At 51.1% G+C, this 13,994-nt stretch overlaps 1 pseudogene; it reads right to left on the bottom strand.

The window, feature by feature from the left end:
• Positions 1-3,909: 3,909 nt before the first annotated feature.
• LOC142769194 (uncharacterized) overlaps positions 3,910-13,994 on the bottom strand; it is a 60,553-nt pseudogene continuing 50,468 nt past the window's right edge.

Genomic DNA, 13,994 nt, shown 5'->3' with positions numbered 1-13,994 from the left:
AGCGCGTGTTTTCCCTCACCAACAGCCGCCGGTCGCACTCGCTGGCACATCCAGCAAACGCGTGTTTTTTCTCACCGACAGGCGCCGGTTGCACTCGCTTACACTTCCAGCCAACGCATGTTTTCGCTCACCGACAGCGGCCGGTCGCACTCAATGGCACTTCAAGCAAACGCGTGTTTTTCCTCACCGACAGCCGCCGGTTGTACTCGCTGGCACTTCCAGGAAACATGTGTTTTCCCTCACCGAAGGTTGCCGGTCGCACTCGCGGGCGCTTCCAGCAAACGCGTGTTTTTCATCACCGACAGCCGCCGGTCGCACTCGCTGGCACTTCCAGCAAACGCGTGTTTTTATAATAATAATAATAATAACTACTTTACTTCGCATCAAGGATACGTGATGCAGGAGACCTGCAGAAAAAGCTGGCGTGATGCCAGCTTGGCAAGGCCGCAGGCCCCTCTTTCCCCTCCCCGAACACATCGCAGCAGCGGTAACACTTTCATGAAAACATTCGGGATCATACGCGTAAAATAAACATGTCTATGACAAGAAAGAAATCATCACTGTACATGTGTGATAAAACGAAACGTCTAATGCTTAAACAACAACAACAAAAAATCTATTTCAAAAGATGCAAAAAATGTTGGCGTATTTGCCTTAAAAAAAGGAAGCATTTGCGTATTAACATCTGAGCGAAGCATACAAACATGTATACGACAAAAATGAGCAATCAACACTGTACAGGTGTAACATATTGGTACATATAATGCTATAAACAAATAATTTCGCATTGTGAAATACAGGCGCATTTGAATTGAAAAACACAGAAAAAAGCATTAAAAAAAAATATGCCTAAATTATTTCTTTGGCAACACCACAAATGCATACTCATTTCCTAAAACAGAAAAAACAAACAAGACACCAAGAAACATATCGTGAAAAAACACGAAGCAGTATACAAAATACACGTCAACAAAAACAAAATACAAAAATACATTCTTTAGAAATTAAAAGTAACAGAAACGAGTGATCATGACGTCTGGAGGAAATGATTCCGCAGTTGTCTAAAGGTGAATTTTTCTAAGTCAATTTCGTTATCCCTAAGTTCATTTAGTAACCTTGGAAGTTTATTTCCCAACGATTGAAGACCGTATGTGGTTCTAAAGGTTCGAACAGTCCACACTTCAATTTTCCGGGTATTATACTTAGGCTGGTTGAGTATTAAATCTGCCAACTGTTTTATAAACGGGTTAGAGTTTTTTATGTCTTGCTTATAATTCTTGGACAGAAGAGAATCATACAGTTTTATTACTGGCATCAGGTTGTATTTTTCAAATAATGAACGAGTATGATAAGTACGTGGCACGTTCTCTACCGCCCGTACAAACCTTTTTTGCAACATATGAAGTTTGTTTATGTTTTCTTTAGAAGTTAGAGCCCAAACTAGATGGCAGTAATTGATTCTTGATAAAAATAAGGTATTGTAAATTAACAACAAAATATTCCGAGGAAGCAAGTGCTTGTTTCGGTACACAAGGCCGACTACCTGAGAGACCTTCGTAGCTAAGAAGTGTATGTGGTGATCCCATGATAATGTTTCTTGAAATATTACTCCTAATATTTTAAGAGAACGGACTATCTCGACAGGGGTGGAATTTAAAAAGATCGTTTGTTTTACAATTTTCGCTTTATTTTTAGCATGAAATACCATTGCCTTAGTCTTTGCAACATTTATTTTTAGACCGTTTTCTCTTGTCCATTTTTCTAATTTAATCAGCAGTAGATTTGCATGTAATATTATTTCGTTCACTGATTTTCCTGTTAAAAATGTATTCGTATCATCTGCATATATTATAAATTTTACGTTAGAGGAGATGTTCACGATATTATTAATGTAAATATTGAAGAGGAAAGGTCCCAAAATGCTTCCCTGTGGAACTCCTGCAACGATTGACAAAGAATCGGAATTGCAGTCACCCAGGCTAACAATCTGATTACGGTGTTGCAAATAAGACTGTATTAATCATCCCACCGTTCCCCGAATACCGTACCGTTCCAGTTTTTTTATAAGTAATTTGTGGTTAATGTGGTCGAAAGCTTTCGCAAAATCTACGAACAACCCCAACACAACGTTTCCCTGTTCGAATTGCTGATAAATGTACTCTTTCTGTGCCATGAGAGCATATTCTGTACTGAAGCCTTTGCGGAAACCATACTGCGAGTCATGAAGCAACTGAAACTTCCTTTCAAAATTAGTCAGCCGTTTCAATATTAGTTTTTCTACTGCCTTCGATAGGACTGGCAGAATGGACACAGGCCGGTAATTCGACATGTTATTTCTATCGCCTTTCTTAAAGGGGACGGTAACGCGTGCAACTTGCATTTTAGTGGGTAAAACAGCCCGGCCAAGGCACAAATTGAATATATGCGTTATATAAGGAGAAAGGAATAAAATGACATGCTTTATAGGTTGAACTTGTATCCAGTCAATATCAAGTGCTTTACTGTTTTTCAAATTCAAAACTGATTTTTTCACTTCATTCTCACTTGTCGGATCAAGAAAAATGGTACTTTCGATAAATGGGACACTTCCAAGGTTACTACTCACATCACATTTTTCTGCGACATTTACAAAATATTTATTGAAAGTGTCGGCCAAGGGTTTTCCTGATATGACCTCGCCGTTAAGATTCACGCTATGTACTGAACCCGTGGACACATTGTGATTTAAGAGAGAATTTAGCCTTTTCCACATTATATATGAACACCCAGAAACTGACCTAAACATATTGTTATAATATTCTTGTTTTGCCTTTTTGAGATCTTTATTTAGGCGATTTCGTTTAACCTTGAATTCTTCAAACAATTTAGGGTCTTTCGTTTTAAGATAGCGGCTAAATAACATATTTTTTCCTTGTATTCTTTTCCGAAGTTCCGCGTTGATCCAGAGTTTACGAACTTTCCTGTTCTGCTTTGTTTTAACCAGAGGAAACGAAGCAGTATCAATTGGCTTTAGTATGTTCAAAAATTCTTCGTACGCCTTGTTTGGCTCATTCATTTTAAGTATATTCGTCCAAGGAGCCCTCAAAATCTTCTCCGAAAATATTTTCAGAGTTTGTTCGTTTATACGCTGGGTGAAAAATGTGTTTCATTTGTTTTTGTCACATAAGTGTTTCCTACGACAAATGTATATTGGCAAATGATCACTAAAATCTACAGTAATAACACCAGCATTGAGGTTTCTGTCGGTATATTTGTTAAGAACAAATCAATCAAGGACGAAGACATTTGTGTGATTCTCGTAGGGACAGTGATCATATTTGAAAAGCAATTAGAATTCAGCAAAATATCAAGTTTTTGTACTATAGCTTCCTGTTTGAGCATATTTATGTTCATGTCACCGCCACACACAACGTCTAAGCGATTTGTGTTAGTCAACGCAAAAAACGTGTCCAGGTAATCCAGAAAGGATGCCGTTTCGCCATTTGGTGGTCTATAACAAACGGCAAGAACCACATTTTGTAGTTTAACTGATAGAAATTCGAAATCAATGCAAGAGTGGGTGAAATTTTGAATTCGGTCACAGTCAAGGACCTTTTTCACTAGAATACATACGCCACCGCCACGACCAGAAATTCGATTAAGGTAGAACGTATTGTACGAAGGCAAGCGAAACACGCTGGCTTCATCTGTTGATCATGTTTCAGTTAACATTAGGACGTCGAATACATGATTTATTGTTCGAAAAAAAGGCTAAGGTCGGACTGTTTATTATTTACCGATCGCACATTCAAGTGAAAACATTTAAACGAGTTTGAATAGAAATTTCCGAAAGTCTGCGAAAACGCTTCCGGAAGCACATAAGAATCGTTTCCTACGCAAGCCATGTTGAGCCGATCATTTCTTCTTTCTTTAGCTTAGTTTGTTTAGATCACTAGCATTTGCGATGAGTATGGCTTTCTCCCCATCAGCTTTACGCACTAGAACTTTCCCGTTTGAGTGCCATGCATACTTGAAGTTCGCTTCTTTAGCCCAGTTCTTTGCCTCAAACAACAGCGCACGCGCTCTTTTAGTCAGGTTTTTCGTCAAGAAGTGCTCATTTAGGCTGCTCAGTTTCTGTTTTTCCACCAGAAATCTCGGTCCGCTTGCTTCGCAAAACGATAGATAACGACCTGCGTCTTACCTTTTCTGGGCGAAAGCCGATGAATGGCGACCACATCACTTTCTTCGAGTGGCGGGAACTGGTGTTTAATTGCCATTGCATTGATCGCTTCTAGCAAGTTTTCATCTTCCGTTCCCTGTATTCCATGGAATTCGCGGTTGAGTCTGCGGCACCTCCACTCAAGATTATCTACTTCTGCCTGCACTTCAGCTACTTCTCGGTCCCGCATTTCAACCTTTTCCAATCTGCGCTTAAGGTCCTTGACGTCACGCTCGTTTTGTTCCGTTTTTTTGAGTATTTAGTCGTATTTCTCACTCAAGTATTGCACCACGTCGTCATAGCTCTCAACTGTTTCTTTGACAACTGACAGCCGCTGGTCGCACTCGCTGTCTTTTCCAGCAAACGCGTGTTCTTGCTCACCGACAGCCGCCAGTCGCACTCACTGGCACTTCCAGTAAACGCGTGTTTTTTCTCACCGACAGCCGCCGGTCGCACTCGCTGGCACTTCAAGCAAGCGCACGTTCCCCTCACCGAGAGCCGCCGGTCGCACTCGCTGGCACTTTCAGCGAACGCGCGTTTTGCCTCACCGACAGCCACCTGTCGCACTCGCGGGCACTTCAAGCAAACGCATGTTTTCCCTCACCAACAGCCGCCGGTCGCACTCGCTGGCACATCCAGCAAACGCGCGTGTTTCTTCACCGACAGCCGCTGATCGCACTCGCTGGCACATGCAGCAAACTCGCGTTTCCCCTCACCGACAGCCGCCGGACGCACTCGCTGGCACTTCCAGCAAACGCGTGTATTTCCGCACCGACAGCCGCCGGTCGCCCTCGCTGGCACTTACAGCGAACGCGCGTTATTCCTCTCCAACAGCCCCCGGTCGCACTCGCTGGCGCTTCCAGCAAACGCGTGTTTTTTTAACCGACTGCCACCAGTCGCACTCGTTGGCACTTCCAGCAAACGCGTGTTCTTCCTCAACGACAGCCGCCGGTCCCACTCGCCGACACAACAAGCAAGCGCACGTTCCCCTCACCGACAGCCACCGGTGGCACTCGCTGGCTCTTCAAGCAAACGCGTGTTTTTCCTCACCGACAGCCGCCGGTCGCACTCGCTGGCACTCCCAGCAAACGCGTGTTTTTCCTCACCGACAGCCGCCGGTCGCACTCGCTGGCACTTCCCGCAAACGTGTATTTTTCTTCACCGACAGCCGCCGGTCGCACTCGCTGGCACTTCAAGCAAGTGCACGTTCCCCTCGCCGACAGCCGCCGGTCGCACTCGCTGGCAATTCCAGCAAACGCGTGTTTTTTCTCACCGACAGCCACCGGTCGCACTCGCTGGCACTTCTAACAAACGCGTGTTTTCCCTCAGCAACAGCCGCCAGTCGCACTCGCTGGAACTTCCAGCAAACGCGTGTTTTTGCCTCTCCGACAGCCGCCTGTCGCATTCGCTGGCACTTCCAGCGAACGCGCGTTTTTCCTCACCGACAGTCGCTGGTTGCACTCGCTGGCACTTCCAGCGAGCGCGTGTTTTTCCTCACCGACAGCCGCTGGTCGCACTCACTCACACTTCCAGCAATCACACGTTTCCCCTCGCTGACAGCCGCCGGTTGCACTCGCTAGCACTTCCAGCGAACGCGCGTTTTTCCTCACCGACAGCCGCCGGTGGCACTCGCTGGCACTTGCAGCAAACGCGCGTTTCCTCTTACGGACAGCTACCGGTCGCATTCGCTGGCACTTCCAGCGAATGCGCGTTTTTCTTCACCGAAAGTCGCTGGTTGCACTCGCTGGCACTTCCAGCAAACGCGTGTTTCGCTCATCGACAGCCGCTGGTCGCACTCGCTGGCACTTCCAGTAAGCGCACTTGCTTCGTCACCGACCGCCGCCGGTCGCACTCGCTGGCACTTCCAGCAAATGCGTGTTTTTCCTCACCGACAGCCGCCGGTCGCACTCGCTTGCGCTTCAAGCAAACGCGTGTTTTCTTTCCTCACCGACAGCCGCTGGTCACACTCGCTGGCAGATCCAGCAAACGCGTGTTTTTCTTCACCGACAGCCGCTGATCGCACTCGCTGGCACTTGCAGCGAACTCGCGTTTCTCCTCACCGACAGCCTCCGGTCGCACTCGCCGGCACTTCAAGCAAACACGTATTTTTCTTCACCGACAGCCGCCGGTCGCACTCGCTGGCACTTCCCGCAAACGCGTATTTTTCTTCACCGACAGCCGCCGGTCGCACTCGCTGGCACTTCAAGCAAGCGCACGTTCCCCTCACCGAGAGCCGCCGGTCGCACTCGCTGGCACTTTCAGCGAACGCGCGTTTTGCCTCACCGACAGCCACCTGTCGCACTCGCGGGCACTTCAAGCAAACGCATGTTTTCCCTCACCAACAGCCGCCGGTCGCACTCGCTGGCACATCCAGCAAACGCGTGTGTTTCTTCACCGACAGCCGCTGATCGCACTCGCTGGCACATGCAGCAAACTCGCGTTTCCCCTCACCGACAGCCGCCGGACGCACTCGCTGGCACTTCCAGCAAACGCGTGTATTTCCGCACCGACAGCCGCCGGTCGCCCTCGCTGGCACTTACAGCGAACGCGCGTTATTCCTCTCCAACAGCCCCCGGTCGCACTCGCTGGCGCTTCCAGCAAACGCGTGTTTTTTTAACCGACTGCCACCAGTCGCACTCGTTGGCACTTCCAGCAAACGCGTGTTCTTCCTCAACGACAGCCGCCGGTCCCACTCGCCGACACAACAAGCAAGCGCACGTTCCCCTCACCGACAGCCACCGGTGGCACTCGCTGGCTCTTCAAGCAAACGCGTGTTTTTCCTCACCGACAGCCGCCGGTCGCACTCGCTGGCACTCCCAGCAAACGCGTGTTTTTCCTCACCGACAGCCGCCGGTCGCACTCGCTGGCACTTCCCGCAAACGTGTATTTTTCTTCACCGACAGCCGCCGGTCGCACTCGCTGGCACTTCAAGCAAGTGCACGTTCCCCTCGCCGACAGCCGCCGGTCGCACTCGCTGGCAATTCCAGCAAACGCGTGTTTTTTCTCACCGACAGCCACCGGTCGCACTCGCTGGCACTTCTAACAAACGCGTGTTTTCCCTCAGCAACAGCCGCCAGTCGCACTCGCTGGAACTTCCAGCAAACGCGTGTTTTTGCCTCTCCGACAGCCGCCTGTCGCATTCGCTGGCACTTCCAGCGAACGCGCGTTTTTCCTCACCGACAGTCGCTGGTTGCACTCGCTGGCACTTCCAGCGAGCGCGTGTTTTTCCTCACCGACAGCCGCTGGTCGCACTCACTCACACTTCCAGCAATCACACGTTTCCCCTCGCTGACAGCCGCCGGTTGCACTCGCTAGCACTTCCAGCGAACGCGCGTTTTTCCTCACCGACAGCCGCCGGTGGCACTCGCTGGCACTTGCAGCAAACGCGCGTTTCCTCTTACGGACAGCTACCGGTCGCATTCGCTGGCACTTCCAGCGAATGCGCGTTTTTCTTCACCGAAAGTCGCTGGTTGCACTCGCTGGCACTTCCAGCAAACGCGTGTTTCGCTCATCGACAGCCGCTGGTCGCACTCGCTGGCACTTCCAGTAAGCGCACTTGCTTCGTCACCGACCGCCGCCGGTCGCACTCGCTGGCACTTCCAGCAAATGCGTGTTTTTCCTCACCGACAGCCGCCGGTCGCACTCGCTTGCGCTTCAAGCAAACGCGTGTTTTCTTTCCTCACCGACAGCCGCTGGTCACACTCGCTGGCAGATCCAGCAAACGCGTGTTTTTCTTCACCGACAGCCGCTGATCGCACTCGCTGGCACTTGCAGCGAACTCGCGTTTCTCCTCACCGACAGCCTCCGGTCGCACTCGCCGGCACTTCAAGCAAACACGTATTTTTCTTCACCGACAGCCGCCGGTCGCACTCGCTGGCACTTCCCGCAAACGCGTATTTTTCTTCACCGACAGCCGCCGGTCGCACTCGTTGGCACTTCAAGCAAGTGTGCACGTTCCCCTCACCGACAGCCGCCGGTCGCACTCGCTTGCGCTTCCAGCAAACGCGTGTTTTTGCCTCACCGACAGCCGCCTTTCGCACTCGCTGGCACATCCAGCAAACGATTGTTTTTCCTCACCGACAGCCGCCGATAGCACTCGCTGGCACTTGCATCAAACGCGCGTTTTTGCCTCCCTGACAGCCGCCTGTCGCAGTCGCTGGCACATCCAGCAAACGCGTGTTTTTCTTCACCGACAGCCGCTGATCGCACTCGCTGGCACTTGCAGCAAACTCGCGTTTCCCCTCACCGACAGCCGCCGGTCGCACTCGCTGGCGATTCCAGCAAACACGTATTTTTCTTCACCGACAGCCGCCGGTCGCACTCACTCGCACTTCCCGCAAACGCGTATTTTTCTTCACCGAATGCCACCGGTCGCACTCGCTGGCACTTCAAGCAAGTGCACATTCCCCTCACCGACAGCCGCCGGTCGCACTCGCTGGCACTTCCAGCAAACGCGTGTTTTTTCTCACCGACAGCCACCGGTCGCATTCGCTGGCACTTCCAGCAAACGCGTGTTTTCCCTCAGTAACAGCTGCCGGTCGCACTCGCTGGCACTTCCAGCAAACGCGTGTTTTTCCTCACCGACAGCCACCGGTCGCACTCGCTGGCACTTCCAACAAACGCTTGTTTTCCCTCCCCGACAGCCGCCGGACGCACTCGCTGGCACTTCCAGCGAACGCGCGTTTTTCCTCGCCGACAGCCGCCGGTCTTACTCGCTGGATTTTCCAGAAAACGCGTCTTTTTTCTCAGCGACAGCCGCCGGTCGCACTCGCTGGCACTTCCAGCGAACCCACGTTTCCCCTCACCGACAGCCGCCGGTCGCACTCGCTGGCAATTCCAGTGAACGCACGTTTCCCTCATCGCAGCCGCCGGTCGCACTCATTGGCACTTCCAGTAAGCGCACTTGCTTCGTCACCGACCGCCGCCGGTCGCACTCGCTGGCACTTCCAGCAAATGCGTGTTTTTCCTCACCGACAGCTACCGGTAGCATTCGCTGGCACTTCTAGCGAACGCGCGTTTTTCCTCACCGACAGTCGCTGGTTGCACTCGCTGGCACTTCTAGCGAGCGCGTGCTTTTCCTCACTGACCGCCGCTGGTCCATATCACTGGCACTTCCAGCAAACGCGCGTTTCGCTCATCGACAGCCGCCGGTCGCACTCGCTGCACTTCCAGCAATCACACGTTTCCCCTCACCGACAGCTGCCGGTCGCATTCGCTGGCACTTCCAGCGAACGCGCGTTTTCGCCTCACCGACAGCTGGCCGTCGCACTCGCTGGCACTTCCAGCAAACGCGCATTTCCCCTCACCGACCGCCGCCGGTCGCACTCGCTGGCACATCCAGCAAACGCGTGTTTTTACTCACCGACAGCCGCCGGTGGCACTCGCTGGCACTTGCAGCAAACGCGCGTTTTTGCCTCACCGACACCCGCCTGTCGCACTCGCTAGCACATCCAGCAAACACGTGTTTTTCTTCACCGACAGCCGCTGATCGCACTCGCTGGCCCTTGCAGAAACTCGTGTTTTCCCTCACCGACAGCCACCGGTCGCGTTCACTGGCACTTCCAGCAAACACGTATTTTTCTTCACCGGCAGCCGCCGGTCGCACTCGCTGGCACTTCCCGCAAACGCGTATTTTTCTTCACCGACAGCCGGCGATCGCACTCGCTGGCACTTCAAGCAAGTGCACGTTCCCCTCACCGACAGCCGCCGGTCGCACTCGCTGGCACTTCCAGCCAACGCGTGTTTTTTCTCACCGACAGCCTCCGGTCGCACTCGCTGGCACATCCAGCAAATGTGTGTTTTTCCTCACGGACAGCCGCCGGTGGCAATCGCTGGCACTTGCAGCAAACGCGCGTTTCCCCTCACCGACAGCTGCCGGTCGCATTCGCTGGCACTACCAGCGAACGCGCGTTTTTGCCTCACCAACAGCCGGCCGTCGCACTCGCTGGCGCTTCCAGCAAACGCGCATTTCCCCTCATTGACCGCCGCCGGTCGCACTCGCTGGCACTTCCAGCAAACGCACGTTTCGCTCATCGACAACCACCGGTCGCACTCGCTGGCATTTCCAGCAATCACACGTTTCCCCTCGCCGACAGCCGCCGGTTGCACTCGCTGGCAATTCCAGTGAACGCACGTTTCCCTTATCGACAGCCACCGGTCGCACTCGCTGGCACTTCCAGTAAGCGCATGTGCTCCCTCACCGACAGCCGCCGGTTGCACTCGCTGGCACTTCTAGCAAACACGTGTTTTTTTTTCACCGACAGCCGCTGGTGGCACTCGCTGGCACTTCCAGAGAACGCGCGTTTTTCCTCACCGACAGCTGCCAGTCGCACTCGCTGGCACTTCCTGCAAACGCGCGTTTTTCTCACCGACAGCCGCTGGTCGCACTCGCTGGCACTTCTAGCAAACGCGTGCTTTCCCTCACCAACAGCCGCCGGTCGCACTCGCTGGCACTTCCAGCAAACGCGTGTTTTTCCTCACCAGTCATGACTTCGCACAAGCATTTTTATATGCGCCTTTCCTGAATGCCCTTCGTGCAAGAGTTTCAGTATAAAGCATCTCCAGGAATTCGGTACGAGTACCAAGTTGCGCCATGTGATACAGCCTTTGTCAATAGACAGCTCACGACCTCTAGAAAAATAAGGCAAAAGAGCTTCTTCTGTTACTTTAGAAGGCCATCCGCGCCTCGTGTACAGGAACACCTTCGACTATACTCGGTCCCGGCAAAGTGTTTTGTGGATATTATCAGCCGATTCAGGCAGCTCGTCTGTCACTAAAAAAACAACTGGAGGTAGTCACTGTGGTCATTGATGTTTTTCAGTGGGATGCGTGACAGCCCGTCAGCATTAGCCATCGAGCTACCTAGCATATCGCACCTGTATTACCACGTGGTACGATATGCTGTGAGCAAAAGCATCCATCTTTGTATGCGTGCTGCTTTTGTGGTAGATATTGATTTGTCGTGTCCAAGGAACCCTTTTAGAGGCACATGATCTGAAAACAACGTGAATATACCGCCAGAGATATACTTATGGAAACGCATTATTCCAAAAAAGAATGGCCAATTCCTCTTTTTTCAGCTGACAAGAACTACTTTATGCTTTGCTCAATGTGAGCGAATCATATGCTATTTGCTTTTCTTAGCTATTTACAACATTAAAAAGCAATTCTGCTCCTCCGTAGGTAGATGCATCTGCAGCCATTTCATGTGGTTTCGAAGGATAATAGAACGTCATATTGTTCTCGCTCTTTCGCCATTGCTTGCTTTCTTGGAAGCAGCGCTTTTCTTCAACTGACCAGTGCCACTCAGCATACTTCTTCAGTAGGTTATACATCAGTTTGAGCTTAATGGACTTGTTATTATTGATATTTATTATTTATTATGTACCTGCTTCGCCATATGGCATTACAGAAGAGAGGGTACAGTGCATATTGTTACGTGGAAAATAACAGTTGTCAGTCCGCAGCCACAACGCAGCTTACCGACAACGTACACTTCTTCACTCTCAAACTGAGGCACTTTATTTGGCTATGCCCCACTATGCCCTCTTTCAGTCAGACAAAATCACGTAACATGAACCCCGGCGGCAAAAGCGCTAACCCGGTGAGTTTACGGGGCCACAGCAGGAGCAGTGTGGTAACGCTTGAGCCTTGATACGTGGACGATGTCCCTTGACAGCAGAGCGGAAGAAGTTGATGAATTATCAGGGACAATTTCATATGTAGTGTCGGTCACTCGTCTAAGCACGCGGTATGGGCCCGTGAAACGAGAGAGAAGTTTTTCTGAAAGGCCTGCATGTCGCGTAGGGGACCAAAGAAGAACGAGGGAACCTGTTGGAAAGTGTTCGTCGTGATGCCGCTTGTCGTAACGATGCTCATACGAGTCTTGGGACGCCATTAATCTGCTGTGGGCAAGCTGACGAGCGTGGTCAGCTCGGGAATTAGCGTCGCGTGCATGTTCAGAAGTAGACTGCGCCGCGGCTGGCAGGAAGGTATCCGTCGGTAATGTTGGTTCGCGTCCAAACAGAAAGTAAAATGGCGAGTACCCAACAGTGTCATGCCGGGAGGAATTGTATGCGAACGTCACGTAGGGTAGTGCATGGTCTCAATCACGATGGTTGGCCGAGACGTATTTCAATAGAATGTCTGTCAGGGTGCGGTTTAAACGCTCTGTAAGCCCGTTTGTCTGGGCGTGGTACGATGTGGTGAGCTTATGTTGGGTAGAGCAGCAACGCAGGATATCGTCAACCACTTTCGAAAGAAACGTACGGCCTCGGTCTGTCAGCAGTTGACGAGGGGCTCCATGCACTAAAATGAGATCGCGTAGAAGAAAATCAGCGACGCCTGTAGCGTAGCTTGTTGGCATGGCTTGCGTAACTGCAAAACGGGTCGCGTAATCCGTAGCCACCGCGACCCACTTGTTTCCGGAGGCGGATGTTGGGAAATGACCGAGAAGGTCCAAACCAACATGGCTCCGATGGGATGTCGATAGGCTGAATATATCCGGAAGGGAGTCCCGACGGCTTTTTGCGACGCTGGCAAATTTCACAAGCATTGACATAGCGACGTACAGAGCGTAAAAGGCGAGGCCAGTAGAAGCGGCGGCGGACACGGTCATATGTGCAAGAGACACAAAGGTGACCCGCAGTTGGTGCGTCATAGAGCTCGCGTAGGAGTGTGGAACGCAGGTGCTTTGGTATGGCGAGAAGTAGGTTGTGACCATTGGGCGATAAATTACGCCGACATAAGGTGTGGTCCTTTAAGGTAAACATGCGAACAGAATATCCATATCCATATCTAATCCCGATACATTTCGCCGTCAGCTACTCACTCTGTTCACCATGTGACCCTGTTTTTGTATTTTCAGTGCATTGCGTAACGGTGCTTTATATTCCCCTTGTCTTTTATTTTAAAATGTATCCCTCTGTCGCCAAGTTCATATCAACAAGTGCTGTATTCCCTCAAATGTACCTCACCCTGTATAGCCTAAAATGTGATCTCATTTATATATATACATAGTTTTCGTTGTTTTTGCACTGATCCTGCCTGTAAACGTTACCTGTCTATACCATTTTGATTCCTCCCCCCCCCTTACCCAATGCCCTGTTCTGGGGCCTGTAAGGTTTTTTTGAATAAAAAATAAAGAATAAAGAAGCGTCTTGCGGTGAAGATTCGAGCTGTTGTATTAGGCGGCTGATAACCGGATCGCGACGCTGCTCGTCCCCGAGATGAAGCAGCTGGGAGATGGAAAGGACGCAGCCCACAGAATCAGTGCTCGTAGGATCGCAGTCGGCCACAGGGTAGCGTGACAGACAATCCACATCTTTGTGCAGTTTTCCTGATTTCTACACTACGGTGTAAGAATACTCCTAGAGGCGGAGTGCCCAGCGGGCGACACGACCTGTGGGATTTTCGAGGGAGGCGAGCCAGCAGAGAGCGTGGTGGTCGGTGAGAACTATAAATGGTCGGCCGTAAAAGTAAGGGCGATATTTCGCGACTGCCCACACCAGCGCTAGGCATTCGCGCTCTGTGATGGACTAATTACGCTCCGAAGTAGACAGCAGCCTGCTGGCTTAAGCTATCACGCGATGCTGCCCACGTTGTCGCTGAGCCAACACAGCGCCTATTCCGTAACCGCTGGCATCGGTGCGCACTTCGGTCGGTGCCGTAGGGTCGATGTGAGCCAGCACAGGAGAAGTGAGCAAAGTGGTCAGGTCGGAAAATGCTGCTGCTTGCGAGGGACCCCAGGTAAACGTCTTACCTGGTTTGAGTAAATCTGTTCGGGGCCGAGCAATTT

This window comes from Rhipicephalus microplus, chromosome 8 (assembly GCF_043290135.1).
Source record: "Rhipicephalus microplus isolate Deutch F79 chromosome 8, USDA_Rmic, whole genome shotgun sequence".
Lineage (NCBI taxonomy): Eukaryota > Metazoa > Arthropoda > Arachnida > Ixodida > Ixodidae > Rhipicephalus > Rhipicephalus microplus.
Note: the sequence above shows the minus strand (reverse complement) of the source record. Positions and strands in the feature narration are given on the sequence as shown.